At 39.4% G+C, this 16,517-nt stretch overlaps 1 protein-coding gene and 2 long non-coding RNA genes across 4 annotated transcripts in view; 2 read left to right on the top strand and 1 right to left on the bottom strand.

Annotated features, from left to right (window-relative positions):
* yipf1 (Yip1 domain family, member 1) overlaps positions 1-16,517 on the bottom strand; it is a 46,881-nt gene that overhangs the window by 23,054 nt on the left and 7,310 nt on the right. The gene's annotated exons all lie outside the window — the stretch shown is intronic.
* On the top strand, positions 481-5,431 carry LOC118965587. Its single transcript, XR_005053007.1, has 2 exons — positions 481-4,016; positions 4,151-5,431. It is a non-coding gene; the product is annotated as an uncharacterized LOC118965587 (long non-coding RNA).
* On the top strand, positions 10,800-14,275 carry LOC118965586. Its single transcript, XR_005053006.1, has 3 exons — positions 10,800-11,681; positions 11,876-11,918; positions 12,951-14,275. It is a non-coding gene; the product is annotated as an uncharacterized LOC118965586 (long non-coding RNA).

Below are 16,517 nucleotides of genomic sequence, written 5' to 3'. Positions count from 1 at the left end.
AATGGGATTCGATGATCATCACTCAGTAGCTTTTTCAGAGGATAGAGGTTGACAGGCTAACAATACCATGTAAACATATACAGTGTATAGTAAATGTAAGTACAGTTTTGTTTGTTCACTACGATTGAATGCAGATGATAAAACTAACTCAGCACTGCTAGCTCAATCAGCGTCGGTCGGATCAACATTTACAGGATGGGTACCCGGAGGAAATTGGGGGAGGGTCATGTTATTTTAATTTCAGTCAAGGGAAGGGTTTAGTATTATTTTAATCTGGTCCAGGGGAGGGTCATGTAATATTTTGTGTTTTAAATATATATATTTACACACACACACACACACACACACACACACACACACACACACACACTGTCAAAAGTTTGGACAGCTACTCATTCAAGGGTTCTTTATTTTTTCTATTTTCTACATTGTAGAACAATAGTGAAGACATCAAAACTATGTAATAACACATATGAGAGAGAATAAAGTAGACGGCACGCGTCAAAATGATTGATTGATGACCTTACGTCATTTTGACCTTTGCGTGTCCGAATATGTGCCCCCTCCCCGTCCCCCCTGTTCCCGTGGTCACGTGTTATTTTGTGTTATTTCAGATCTCTATGTCATCCTTTGAAGTAGTCCAGTTGATGGATGTCTAGGGGCCTGGTTGAACTGTGGTTGTTGTGTTTGAACTTTTGGACCGGGTATGACCCCCCCAGTTTTATTGCCCTTATGTTTGTTATCTATGGAGCAGGAATGTGTGTCTGTATGTGTGTGTGTGTGTTAGAAACAAGGTCCCTTGGCATTGTGTCCATTTCAGGCTTTAAACAACAATTAAACAGCCATCTAAATAATGTTTCTCAGCCTAGTTTCCTATTTAGTTCTCTTTATATGTACAGGCACAGAGCTTCAAGATGGCTCCAGCCTAAGGATTTTCAGTGCATGTACACCTGGGGAGATTAGAACCCCAAAGAAAAGATCCTAAAGGTAATTTCAGGTTTATCATGACAGCCACTTTATGAAAGGCCTTTACTTATGGCTAAACAGCTTCTGCACAGCTTATTAATTAAGGCTGTGGGATGAAATGAGGTGTTTCTAGGAGGGCTTAAACAAATCTACAGTGAAACAAACATGTACACTTTACACACATATTTATTGACTTTTAAAAATACCACAGTAACATGACAGAATTTGTGCAAACGCAACGAAATCTGCTAGGGGATATTAAATGTACAACAGTAGTATTCTGTAACAAGCAATACGTGTTAAACATGTGGCACAGGCAATCATGACAGCCTCTTTATGAAAGGCCTTTAATTATGTGTTTCTAGGAGGGCTTAAACAAATCTACAGTGAAACAAACATATACACTTTACACACATATTTACTGACATTTAAAAAGACCACAGTAACATGACCGAATTTGTGCAAATGCGACGAAATCTGCTAGTGGATATTAAATGTACAACAGTAGTATTAGGTAACAAGCAATACGTGTTAAACATGTGGCACAGGCAATCATGACAGCCTCTTTATGAAAGGCCTTTAATTAGGTGTTTCTAGGAGGGCTTAAACAAATCTACAGTGAAACAAACATATACACTTTACACACATATTTACTGACATTTAAAAAGACCACAGTAACATGACCGAATTTGTGCAAATGCGACGAAATCTGCTAGTGGATATTAAATGTACAACAGTAGTATTAGGTAACAAGCAATACGTGTGGCACAGGCAATCATGACAGACTCTTTATGAAAGGCCTTTAACTATGGCTAAACAGTTTTCTACACATCTTATTCATTAATGATGTGGGCATACCCAGGATTTACAGGCAGGAACGGTTGATCTACACATGGAGGGAAAACTTACGGAGTTTTGATGGAGCGGACAAGCGTCTTTGAGTTGATGAATTTGAAATGGATAATGGTCGTGGCTAACCGGACCATCTATCTGTAAGAGAAATAGTAAACATTTTGGAATTATAACATGTGTTAAAATGTATGTACTAAATATTATGAATTAAATCACTGGTTTTAAAAATGTATCTCACGATTTAACGATAGGGGAAGAGGTAATTTCATATTTCGGCCAACACATCAAGAGCTAACAGGGGTGAGTGGGGATTCATAGTACAACAGGAGGCTTCGGTAACCTGCAATACGGGTTAAATATGTTTTACATACATCCACGACTGAATGGTTTCACAAACTACATTTAAAGGTTTTGTCAGAAAGCTGTAACAGGCCTCATTCACCAGTCTAGAGATGAACCTAGAGACACCAAAAACATCGCCGCTTAGAGCAGCTTGGAGATTATTACCCATGAAAGGGGGGAGCAAAAGAGTGGATTTAACCAACTCTGTACAAACCCCGACACGTGGTATGATAACTCTGACGCGTACGTCTAATGATTATTGTAGATGTTTACAACTGAGGGAGTTGACAGTAGGTCAATGAGATGTATAAAGGCAAATTGACATAACGGACCTCAAAGACCAACAGCCTACTTTATAATATAGAATGCAGGGGTGTGTACTGAACATGTAACCATTATAAAACAAAACATGTCTCGAAACACCTCCTAGTTAGGGACAGAACGCGGAGCATATACTTTAACACTATGTTACCACAGCTTTAGCGCAAACCCACAGCCCCGAATATTTAGCTGCCAGGACAGATTAAAAAAGAGATGTGAATAAGTGAATCCCTCCTAATAGATATTTCTGAAGGCTACTGGACATAGGTGATTGGGAAGCGACTGATAGACGTAGATTCTCAGAAGCAATTTATAGTATTTCCTACAATGGTATGTTATAAAGTTTGTAATAATGTACAACTGTAGGCCTCCAATGTTTTTACATAAAAAGACTAATGATGCATGTTTAAATAATAGTACAATTTGTTAATTAATTCTAACATGTCTTTAAAAAGTTAGTACTATATATTTTGGTATTAAATCAATGGTTTTAAAAAAGTATCTCACCCTTTAACGAAGGGAAAATGTCCTTTCCAGCCATCAACCCCGTCTGTCACGAAGAAAAAAGACACAGAAAATCCGGGTGCATGCGTGAGTGTGCAGGCCTCCAATGTTTTTACATAAAACACGCGTGATGCATGTTTAAATATTATTCAAATGTTGTTACTTAATTCAAACATGTCTTAAAGGTTGTACGAAATATTTTGGAATTCAATAAAAGGAGTTTTAAAAACGGTATCTCACCCGTAACTATGTGAAACGGTATTTCACATCTTCAGCCAACTCTGTCGCGAAGAAAAAGACATTGAAAATCAGGGTGCGTGCATGAGTGTGCGTGTGACGGAGCAGCAGGAGTGTGTGTGTGTGCGTTTCAAAAAACAAAGGGGTTGTTTGTGTGGGTTCAACATGGGGTCCCATCTGTAGAGAATCGTTTGAAATTCAAAGTTTGAACTATCCAGCATATGACATGTCATGGTATCGGCCGACCGCCCGGGGTTAAACCTGGATATCTAATCAACGCCCCCCAGGACCCCCCAAACAAAAAGCATGACAGAACGGCTCTTTGAATTCACAGCCTTTTGGTCTAAAGCAAACATACAGTTAGTTGGTTGCATACAGGCTATCTCTCGAAACTCATTCCGTACTTTAACAAGTTAGGGACAGAACGTCTATTTTTAACACGTTTAGCACGGCTTTAGCGCAAACCCAAAGGCCCGAATATTTAACTGCCAGGACAGATAGCATAGTCTGTAAAGCCCTCCTAATGGATATTTCTGAAGGCTACTGGACATAAGTGATTGGGAAGCGACTGTTAGACGTAGATTCTCAGAAGCAAACGGCGCCCTGTCCTTTACGTAGCCCTTCACGATCACACATTTTTAGGCGTAAGTCCAAATAATCACATACCCAAGAATATTTATATATTAAAAAAAGAAAAGTGTGCACTCTGAACGACGTCGTAAGACAACAGGCAGCAGTCCCAGGACAGATAACAGAGTATGTGAAGCCCTCCTAATGGATATTTCGGGAGCTGAGTAAGTGAAAAATGTATTTTAAGTTTTGTTTGAATATTATCGGGATATTATTGTAATATTAAACACGCGTTATTTGTGTTTTAAACAGGGGGGACAACGATTTTTTATTTTTTTTATTTTGTATTTTATTTCAGGTATGATGGACATCGGACACATAGGGTGACTGGGATGCATTAGGGACTCTGAACGATATCGGAGGAACCGATGAAACAGACAGTATTCGGTCTTTTTGTATGAACGTTTTTCCAAACACTCCAAGAACAGAGAATTTAAACGTCCCGACAACAACCCAGGGAACCACCACCCCCACACAACATAGTCCAGACCCCAACAACAAAAGCACAACGGTGGCCCAAGTGCATTGCGCAGAATCACCAGAGGTATTAATTCTAGGCATTTACATGTATGTTTTTAAAAATGAAGACTATTTATACAATGAAACAATGTTTTTTTATTCACACTGTGTGTAAACAATAACTTTTGCCCTCTTAGGGTCTACTTGACCTGCTTATTGATTAGAAAGTATGATTAGAAACCAAGGCTGTGGAATATATTAGCTCTCACAGGCTATGAAAAAGACAAAAGCTAGGACATTGACTCCGGAGTGTTGAACTTATGCCCACTCTACAACAACCCCGGTTGTTATATGACCCCTGAGGATCATCTACGAACGTTGGAACATCTACAACTATTGAAGATGCAAAAAGGGGTTTTCAGAAACACATTTGGTTTACAGATATGTATTATTCTAAAAATAATATAACATTATTATCATAATCTAAAACACTTTAAAGGATCTCTAATTCAAACATGCAAGGATATATATATATATATATGATACGATTAACCACTTTAAAACTGTTGCTGCAATATCACTTCTCAATGTGTGTACATTTCAAGCTTTCAACAACAATAAACAAACCAGCTCAATAATGTTTCTCAGACTTACAAACTGTTGAGTTTTCCTAGTTAGTAAAGAAACAACCACTAAGCCAAAACCCCAAAAGTTGTAATATAATCTGTATACAAGTCATTCTATACAGAAAACAGGTACATTTTGATTGATCAAGAATTCCCAATAGGTTTGTGTCACGCCCTGACCATAGTTTGCTATGTATGTTTATAGGTTTTGTTTGGTATGGGTGTGATATGAGTGGGCATTCTATGATGTATGTCTAGTTTGTCTTTTTTCAGTGTTTGGCCGGATATTTTTTTCAATCAGAGGCCTGTGTTAGTCGTTGTCTCTGATTGGGAACCATATTTAGGTAGCCTGTGTTGTCATTGTTGGGTGATTGTCTATGTTAGGTGCTTGTGTCAGCACATTGGGTATATAGCGTCACGGTCGTTGTTCATTTATTGGCTTGTTCAGTTTACTTTGTGTTTTCGTCATCCATTAAAACGATGCATTCACACCACGCAGCGCTTTGGTCCGCTTCTTATTACCCATGACGCTCGTGACAGCATGATCTGATCCACAACCCTATTACGACAGCATATAATGCACAGTCATATGCAAAAACCATAAAACTCTGACAAGAAAACAATGAAAACCTTAACACGACTACACGCAATGCCATTATTTTAGTTAACAGCCACCCAGGGTTGAGTTTGGTACTTTTTCTTTGTACAAGCACCATGCCTCCAAGGGCTGACAACCGTATTCACAATGAGAAATACAGTCTAATAAAACAAATGTCTGCATAATGAAAGAAATGAAAACTGTAGACAACAATGTATTTCCATCTGTTTTAAACGTGGATATTGTCAGTAAGGTCACGGAGACTAACAGCAGACAATAGTTATTGTGGGAGGTTTAGGGTTAAAATATATGGGAACGATCAGGAATGTTAGAGATTTGGTCACTGGGGCGATTTTGAAAGAGGGAGATTAGAACCACAAAGTAATAGGGGGGTAAGAGATCCTAAAGGTAATTTCAAATTTCGGTCAAAACATCAAGACATACATCCAAGACTGAATGGTTTCACAAACACCCTTTAAAGGTTTTGTAAGAAAGTTGTAACAGGCCTCATTCACCAGTCTAGAGCTGAACATAAAGACACCAAAAACATCAACGTTTAGAGCAGCTTGGAGATTATTACCCATGTAAGGGGGGCGCAAAGAGCTGATTTACCTCTACGGTCAAATGCATCTATAGTTTTTAATGAAGTGGTCGCTGCATTCATTTAGATGCTTTCAACATACTCTAGAACCAGTAAGAACATAGATTGAATGATAGGCTTTGTGCTATTGAGTAAGAGGCCTGACCCATTTCTAAGTAAGAAGCCACACTTTTTATATTCAGCTTCTGAATTAACTAACTCATAAATATGTTTTTAAGGCAGCTTAACGTATATACTAGTACAACATACTAGGTACAGTGCCTTGCGAAAGTATTCGGCCCCTTGAACTTTGCGACCTTTTGCCACATTTCAGGCTTCAAACATAAAGATATAAAACTGTTTTTTTTTTTGTGAAGAATCAACAACAGGTGGGACACAATCATGAAGTGGAACGACATTTATTGGATATTTCAAACTTTTTTAACAAATCAAAAACTGAAAAATAGGGCGTGCAAAATTATTCAGCCCCTTTACTTTCAGTGCAGCAAACTCTCTCCAGAAGTTCAGTGAGGATCTCTGAAGGATCCAATGTTGACCTAAATGACTAATGAGGATAAATACAATCCACATGTGGGTAATCAAGTCTCTATATAAATGCACCTGCACTGTGATAGTCTCAGAGGTCCGTTAAAAGCTCAGAGAGCATCATGACGAACAAGGAACACACCAGGCAGGTCCGAGATACTGTTGTGAAGAAGTTTAAAGCCGGATTTGGATACAAAAAGATTTCCCAAGCTTTAAACATCCCAAGGAGCACTGTGCAAGCGATAATATTGAAATGGAAGGAGTATCAGACCAATGCAAATCTACCAAGACCTGGCCGTCCCTCTAAACTTTCAGCTCATACAAGGAGAAGACTGATCAGAGATGCAGCCAAGAGGCCCATGATCACTCGGGATGAACGGCAGAGATCTACAGCTGAGGTGGGAGACTCTGTCCATAGGACAACAATCAGTCGTATATTGCACAAATCGGGCCTTTATGGAAGAGTGGCAAGAAGAAAGCCATTTCTTAAAGATATCCATAAAAAGTGTAATTTAAAGTTTGCCACAAGCCACCTGGGAGACACACCAAACATGTGGAAGAAGGTGCTCTGGTCAGATGAAACCAAAAGTGAACTTTTTGGCAACAATGCAAAAGGTTATGTTTGGCGTAAAAGCAACACAGCTGAACACACCATCCACACTGTCAAACATGGTGGTGGCAGCATCATGGTTTGGGCCTGCTTTTCTTCAGCAGGGACAGGGAAGATGGTTAAAATTGATGGGAAGATGGATGGAGCCAAATACAGGACCATTCTGGAAGAAAACCTGATGGAGTCTGCAAAAGACCTGAGACTGGGACGGAGATTTGGCTCCATCCATCTTCCCATCAATTTTAACCATCTTCCCTGTCCCTGCTGAAGAAAAGCAGGCCCAAACCATGATGCTGCCACCACCATGTTTGACAGTGTGGATGGTGTGTTCAGCTGTGTTGCTTTTACGCCAAACATAACCTTTTGCATTGTTGCCAAAAAGTTCACTTTTGGTTTCATCTGACCAGAGCACCTTCTTCCACATGTTTGGTGTGTCTCCCAGGTGGCTTGTGGCAAACTTTAAATTACACTTTTTATGGATATCTTTAAGAAATGGCTTTCTTCTTGCCACTCTTCCATAAAGGCCCGATTTGTGCAATATACGACTGATTGTTGTCCTATGGACAGAGTCTCCCACCTCAGCTGTAGATCTCTGCCGTTCATCCCGAGTGATCATGGGCCTCTTGGCTGCATCTCTGATCAGTCTTCTCCTTGTATGAGCTGAAAGTTTAGAGGGACGGCCAGGTCTTGGTAGATTTGCATTGGTCTGATACTCCTTCCATTTCAATATTATCGCTTGCACAGTGCTCCTTGGGATGTTTAAAGCTTGGGAAATCTTTTTGTATCCAAATCCGGCTTTAAACTTCTTCACAACAGTATCTCGGACCTGCCTGGTGTGTTCCTTGTTCGTCATGATGCTCTCTGAGCTTTTAACGGACCTCTGAGACTATCACAGTGCAGGTGCATTTATATAGAGACTTGATTACCCACATGTGGATTGTATTTATCCTCATTAGTCATTTAGGTCAACATTGGATCCTTCAGAGATCCTCACTGAACTTCTGGAGAGAGTTTGCTGCACTGAAAGTAAAGGGGCTGAATAATTTTGCACGCCCTATTTTTCAGTTTTTGATTTGTTAAAAAAGTTTGAAATATCCAATAAATGTCGTTCCACTTCATGATTGTGTCCCACCTGTTGTTGATTCTTCACAAAAAAAAAACAGTTTTATATCTTTATGTTTGAAGCCTGAAATGTGGCAAAAGGTCGCAAAGTTCAAGGGGCCGAATACTTTCGCAAGGCACTGTACCTAGTATGTTGTACTAGTATATACGTTAAGCTGCCTTAAAAACATATTTATGAGTTAGTTAATTCAGAAGCTGAATATAAAAAGTGTGGCTTCTTACTTAGAAATGGGTCAGGCCTCTTACTCAATAGCACAAAGCCTATCATTCAATCTATGTTCTTACTGGTTCTAGAGTATGTTGAAAGCATCTAAATGAATGCAGCGACCACTTCATTAAAAACTATAGATGCATTTGACCGTAGAGGTAAATCAGCTCTTTGCGCCCCCCTTACATGGGTAATAATCTCCAAGCTGCTCTAAACGTTGATGTTTTTGGTGTCTTTATGTTCAGCTCTAGACTGGTGAATGAGGCCTGTTACAACTTTCTTACAAAACCTTTAAAGGGTGTTTGTGAAACCATTCAGTCTTGGATGTATGTCTTGATGTTTTGACCGAAATTTGAAATTACCTTTAGGATCTCTTACCCCCCTATTACTTTGTGGTTCTAATCTCCCTCTTTCAAAATCGCCCCAGTGACCAAATCTCTAACATTCCTGATCGTTCCCATATATTTTAACCCTAAACCTCCCACAATAACTATTGTCTGCTGTTAGTCTCCGTGACCTTACTGACAATATCCACGTTTAAAACAGATGGAAATACATTGTTGTCTACAGTTTTCATTTCTTTCATTATGCAGACATTTGTTTTATTAGACTGTATTTCTCATTGTGAATACGGTTGTCAGCCCTTGGAGGCATGGTGCTTGTACAAAGAAAAAGTACCAAACTCAACCCTGGGTGGCTGTTAACTAAAATAATGGCATTGCGTGTAGTCGTGTTAAGGTTTTCATTGTTTTCTTGTCAGAGTTTTATGGTTTTTGCATATGACTGTGCATTATATGCTGTCGTAATAGGGTTGTGGATCAGATCATGCTGTCACGAGCGTCATGGGTAATAAGAAGCGGACCAAAGCGCTGCGTGGTGTGAATGCATCGTTTTAATGGATGACGAAAACACAAAGTAAACTGAACAAGCCAATAAATGAACAACGACCGTGACGCTATATACCCAATGTGCTGACACAAGCACCTAACATAGACAATCACCCAACAATGACAACACAGGCTACCTAAATATGGTTCCCAATCAGAGACAACGACTAACACAGGCCTCTGATTGAAAAAAATATCCGGCCAAACACTGAAAAAAGACAAACTAGACATACATCATAGAATGCCCACTCATATCACACCCATACCAAACAAAACCTATAAACATACATAGCAAACTATGGTCAGGGCGTGACACAAACCTATTGGGAATTCTTGATCAATCAAAATGTACCTGTTTTCTGTATAGAATGACTTGTATACAGATTATATTACAACTTTTGGGGTTTTGGCTTAGTGGTTGTTTCTTTACTAACTAGGAAAACTCAACAGTTTGTAAGTCTGAGAAACATTATTGAGCTGGTTTGTTTATTGTTGTTGAAAGCTTGAAATGTACACACATTGAGAAGTGATATTGCAGCAACAGTTTTAAAGTGGTTAATCGTATCATATATATATATATATATCCTTGCATGTTTGAATTAGAGATCCTTTAAAGTGTTTTAGATTATGATAATAATGTTATATTATTTTTAGAATAATACATATCTGTAAACCAAATGTGTTTCTGAAAACCCCTTTTTGCATCTTCAATAGTTGTAGATGTTCCAACGTTCGTAGATGATCCTCAGGGGTCATATAACAACCGGGGTTGTTGTAGAGTGGGCATAAGTTCAACACTCCGGAGTCAATGTCCTAGCTTTTGTCTTTTTCATAGCCTGTGAGAGCTAATATATTCCACAGCCTTGGTTTCTAATCATACTTTCTAATCAATAAGCAGGTCAAGTAGACCCTAAGAGGGCAAAAGTTATTGTTTACACACAGTGTGAATAAAAAAACATTGTTTCATTGTATAAATAGTCTTCATTTTTAAAAACATACATGTAAATGCCTAGAATTAATACCTCTGGTGATTCTGCGCAATGCACTTGGGCCACCGTTGTGCTTTTGTTGTTGGGGTCTGGACTATGTTGTGTGGGGGTGGTGGTTCCCTGGGTTGTTGTCGGGACGTTTAAATTCTCTGTTCTTGGAGTGTTTGGAAAAACGTTCATACAAAAAGACCGAATACTGTCTGTTTCATCGGTTCCTCCGATATCGTTCAGAGTCCCTAATGCATCCCAGTCACCCTATGTGTCCGATGTCCATCATACCTGAAATAAAATACAAAATAAAAAAAATAAAAAATCGTTGTCCCCCCTGTTTAAAACACAAATAACGCGTGTTTAATATTACAATAATATCCCGATAATATTCAAACAAAACTTAAAATACATTTTTCACTTACTCAGCTCCCGAAATATCCATTAGGAGGGCTTCACATACTCTGTTATCTGTCCTGGGACTGCTGCCTGTTGTCTTACGACGTCGTTCAGAGTGCACACTTTTCTTTTTTTAATATATAAATATTCTTGGGTATGTGATTATTTGGACTTACGCCTAAAAATGTGTGATCGTGAAGGGCTACGTAAAGGACAGGGCGCCGTTTGCTTCTGAGAATCTACGTCTAACAGTCGCTTCCCAATCACTTATGTCCAGTAGCCTTCAGAAATATCCATTAGGAGGGCTTTACAGACTATGCTATCTGTCCTGGCAGTTAAATATTCGGGCCTTTGGGTTTGCGCTAAAGCCGTGCTAAACGTGTTAAAAATAGACGTTCTGTCCCTAACTTGTTAAAGTACGGAATGAGTTTCGAGAGATAGCCTGTATGCAACCAACTAACTGTATGTTTGCTTTAGACCAAAAGGCTGTGAATTCAAAGAGCCGTTCTGTCATGCTTTTTGTTTGGGGGGTCCTGGGGGGCGTTGATTAGATATCCAGGTTTAACCCCGGGCGGTCGGCCGATACCATGACATGTCATATGCTGGATAGTTCAAACTTTGAATTTCAAACGATTCTCTACAGATGGGACCCCATGTTGAACCCACACAAACAACCCCTTTGTTTTTTGAAACGCACACACACACACTCCTGCTGCTCCGTCACACGCACACTCATGCACGCACCCTGATTTTCAATGTCTTTTTCTTCGCGACAGAGTTGGCTGAAGATGTGAAATACCGTTTCACATAGTTACGGGTGAGATACCGTTTTTAAAACTCCTTTTATTGAATTCCAAAATATTTCGTACAACCTTTAAGACATGTTTGAATTAAGTAACAACATTTGAATAATATTTAAACATGCATCACGCGTGTTTTATGTAAAAACATTGGAGGCCTGCACACTCACGCATGCACCCGGATTTTCTGTGTCTTTTTTCTTCGTGACAGACGGGGTTGATGGCTGGAAAGGACATTTTCCCTTCGTTAAAGGGTGAGATACTTTTTTAAAACCATTGATTTAATACCAAAATATATAGTACTAACTTTTTAAAGACATGTTAGAATTAATTAACAAATTGTACTATTATTTAAACATGCATCATTAGTCTTTTTATGTAAAAACATTGGAGGCCTACAGTTGTACATTATTACAAACTTTATAACATACCATTGTAGGAAATACTATAAATTGCTTCTGAGAATCTACGTCTATCAGTCGCTTCCCAATCACCTATGTCCAGTAGCCTTCAGAAATATCTATTAGGAGGGATTCACTTATTCACATCTCTTTTTTAATCTGTCCTGGCAGCTAAATATTCGGGGCTGTGGGTTTGCGCTAAAGCTGTGGTAACATAGTGTTAAAGTATATGCTCCGCGTTCTGTCCCTAACTAGGAGGTGTTTCGAGACATGTTTTGTTTTATAATGGTTACATGTTCAGTACACACCCCTGCATTCTATATTATAAAGTAGGCTGTTGGTCTTTGAGGTCCGTTATGTCAATTTGCCTTTATACATCTCATTGACCTACTGTCAACTCCCTCAGTTGTAAACATCTACAATAATCATTAGACGTACGCGTCAGAGTTATCATACCACGTGTCGGGGTTTGTACAGAGTTGGTTAAATCCACTCTTTTGCTCCCCCCTTTCATGGGTAATAATCTCCAAGCTGCTCTAAGCGGCGATGTTTTTGGTGTCTCTAGGTTCATCTCTAGACTGGTGAATGAGGCCTGTTACAGCTTTCTGACAAAACCTTTAAATGTAGTTTGTGAAACCATTCAGTCGTGGATGTATGTAAAACATATTTAACCCGTATTGCAGGTTACCGAAGCCTCCTGTTGTACTATGAATCCCCACTCACCCCTGTTAGCTCTTGATGTGTTGGCCGAAATATGAAATTACCTCTTCCCCTATCGTTAAATCGTGAGATACATTTTTAAAACCAGTGATTTAATTCATAATATTTAGTACATACATTTTAACACATGTTATAATTCCAAAATGTTTACTATTTCTCTTACAGATAGATGGTCCGGTTAGCCACGACCATTATCCATTTCAAATTCATCAACTCAAAGACGCTTGTCCGCTCCATCAAAACTCCGTAAGTTTTCCCTCCATGTGTAGATCAACCGTTCCTGCCTGTAAATCCTGGGTATGCCCACATCATTAATGAATAAGATGTGTAGAAAACTGTTTAGCCATAGTTAAAGGCCTTTCATAAAGAGTCTGTCATGATTGCCTGTGCCACACGTATTGCTTGTTACCTAATACTACTGTTGTACATTTAATATCCACTAGCAGATTTCGTCGCATTTGCACAAATTCGGTCATGTTACTGTGGTCTTTTTAAATGTCAGTAAATATGTGTGTAAAGTGTATATGTTTGTTTCACTGTAGATTTGTTTAAGCCCTCCTAGAAACACCTAATTAAAGGCCTTTCATAAAGAGGCTGTCATGATTGCCTGTGCCACATGTTTAACACGTATTGCTTGTTACCTAATACTACTGTTGTACATTTAATATCCACTAGCAGATTTCGTCGCATTTGCACAAATTCGGTCATGTTACTGTGGTCTTTTTAAATGTCAGTAAATATGTGTGTAAAGTGTATATGTTTGTTTCACTGTAGATTTGTTTAAGCCCTCCTAGAAACACATAATTAAAGGCCTTTCATAAAGAGGCTGTCATGATTGCCTGTGCCACATGTTTAACACGTATTGCTTGTTACAGAATACTACTGTTGTACATTTAATATCCCCTAGCAGATTTCGTTGCGTTTGCACAAATTCTGTCATGTTACTGTGGTATTTTTAAAAGTCAATAAATATGTGTGTAAAGTGTACATGTTTGTTTCACTGTAGATTTGTTTAAGCCCTCCTAGAAACACCTCATTTCATCCCACAGCCTTAATTAATAAGCTGTGCAGAAGCTGTTTAGCCATAAGTAAAGGCCTTTCATAAAGTGGCTGTCATGATAAACCTGAAATTACCTTTAGGATCTTTTCTTTGGGGTTCTAATCTCCCCAGGTGTACATGCACTGAAAATCCTTAGGCTGGAGCCATCTTGAAGCTCTGTGCCTGTACATATAAAGAGAACTAAATAGGAAACTAGGCTGAGAAACATTATTTAGATGGCTGTTTAATTGTTGTTTAAAGCCTGAAATGGACACAATGCCAAGGGACCTTGTTTCTAACACACACACACACATACAGACACACATTCCTGCTCCATAGATAACAAACATAAGGGCAATAAAACTGGGGGGGTCATACCCGGTCCAAAAGTTCAAACACAACAACCACAGTTCAACCAGGCCCCTAGACATCCATCAACTGGACTACTTCAAAGGATGACAAAGAGATCTGAAATAACACAAAATAACACGTGACCACGGGAACAGGGGGACGGGGAGGGGGCACATATTCGGACACGCAAAGGTCAAAATGACGTAAGGTCATCAATCAATCATTTTGACGCGTGCCGTCTACTTTAATCTCTCTCATATGGAATCATGTAGTAAGCAACAAAGTGTTAAACAAATCAAAATATATTTTAGATTCTTCAAAGTAGCCACCCTTTGCCTTGATGACAGCTTTACACACTCTTGGAATTCTCTCAACCAGCTTCATGAGGTAGTCACCTGGAATGCATTTCAATTAACAGGTGTACCTTGTTTAAAGTGGAATCTATTTCAACCAGGAGAAAAAGGTACATTTGCAAACCGTAGCCGTGCTTGATGCTTTACACCGCTGAGAAATGTGGGGTTGGAAAGTCTCAAGTTTAGACAAAGAACACCGGATCGAGACAAAACTATCGATGGCTATGTGAATGCATTAAGAGAAACTATCGATGGCTGTGTGAATGCATTAACAGAAACTATCGATGGCTGTGTGAATACATTAACAGAAACTATCGATGGCTGTGTGAATGCATTAAGAGAAGTGGAACTATCAATGCCTGTATGAATGCATTAAGAGAAACTATCGATGGCTGTGTGAATGCATTTAGAGAAACTATCGATGGCTGTGTGAATGCATTAAGAGAAACTATCGATGGCTGTGTGAATGCATTAAGAGAAACTATCGATGGCTGTGTGAATACATTTTTTTATTTTATTTATTTTACCTTTATTTTACTAGGCAAGTCAGTTAAGAACAAATTCTTATTTTCAATGACGGCCTTGGAACAGTGGGTTAACTGCCTGTTCAGGGGCAGAACGACAGATTTGTACCTTGTCAGCTCGGGGATTTGAACTTGCAACCTTCCGGATACTAGTCCAACGCTCTAACCAGTAGGCTACCCTGCTGCCTCTACACTCTAACCACTAGGCTACCCTGCCGCCTCCACACTCTAACCACTAGGCTACCCTGCCGCCTCTACACTCTAACCACTAGGCTACCCTGCCGCCCAAGAGAAGTGGCTACGTCATGTGAGATGCTCTGGACTCAGACATGTTGAGGGAGCAGCTAGTGGAAAGATGTGCAAACAAAAGCCTGAGATTCATTTCTCCAGGCAGAAGGATTAACACTACTAGGTGATCTCACCATTGCTACAATATTTGAAGCAGCACAGGCAGAATCAGAAGTGCTTTCTGATCATTTTGGCAAGGCTAAAGACAGTCATGTTATTTTACTGGAGGACGTGTAAATACTAATAAACGGAGAGGCAATGCACGAAATGGAAACAAAAGCACCAACACAGCTAAATGCTTAAACTGTAAGAAAACAGTCAATTGTGTTCCGTAGAGAAAACAGTCCATTGTGTTCCGTAGAGAAAACAGTCCATTGTGGTCCGTAGAGAAAACAGTCCATTGTGTTCCGTAGAGAAAACAGTCCATTGTGGTCTGTAGAGAGAACAGTCCATTGTGTTCCGTAGAGAAAACAGTCCATTGTGGTCCGTAGAGAAAAGAAAGACCATTGTGGTCCGTAGAGAAAACAGTCCATTGTGGTCCGTAGAGAAAACAGTCCATTGTGGTCCGTAGAGAGAACAGTCCATTGTGGTCCGTAGAGAAAACAGTCCATTGTGGTCCGTAGAGAAAAGAAAGACCATTGAAAAGAACAAAATCAAGGTGACAAAAATAAATAGAGACAAAGCTAAAAGTGACAACCCAGTTAGAGCTGTGAAGGAACCTGAATCTGACTCCAGTTTCTCTATTCAATCTATCAGGAAGGAAAAGAAACAGTGCAAGTCAATGGACAATATCTGAAAATGATCCTTAATACAGTCAGTGGAAGGAATTTCATCGGAGAAGCCCTGTTCAAGAGAACGTTTGCAGGAATGGAACTTAGAGAGTAAGAAAAAGCGCTATGTTTCTGCTCAGACTACTCCACTACAATGTGTAGGTTATTTGAAAGCAGAACTTTTGAATAAAAGTGCATCGACATACCAGATATTGGTGCTCAGAGGAAACGTAGAAGCATTGATAGGAAGGAAAATATGTTTTGACTTGAAAATACAGAGCACAAGAGATAATGTCAATTCAGTAGAGCAATCACCGGGCATATTCATGCAGCTAGCACAGGAATAGGAGTCCCTTTTCCAAGGACTTGGACATATCAGTGGATACGCTCACAAAAGGTACGGTGAA

The sequence above is a fragment of the Oncorhynchus mykiss genome, chromosome 8 (genome assembly GCF_013265735.2).
Source record: "Oncorhynchus mykiss isolate Arlee chromosome 8, USDA_OmykA_1.1, whole genome shotgun sequence".
Lineage (NCBI taxonomy): Eukaryota > Metazoa > Chordata > Actinopteri > Salmoniformes > Salmonidae > Oncorhynchus > Oncorhynchus mykiss.
Note: the sequence above shows the minus strand (reverse complement) of the source record. Positions and strands in the feature narration are given on the sequence as shown.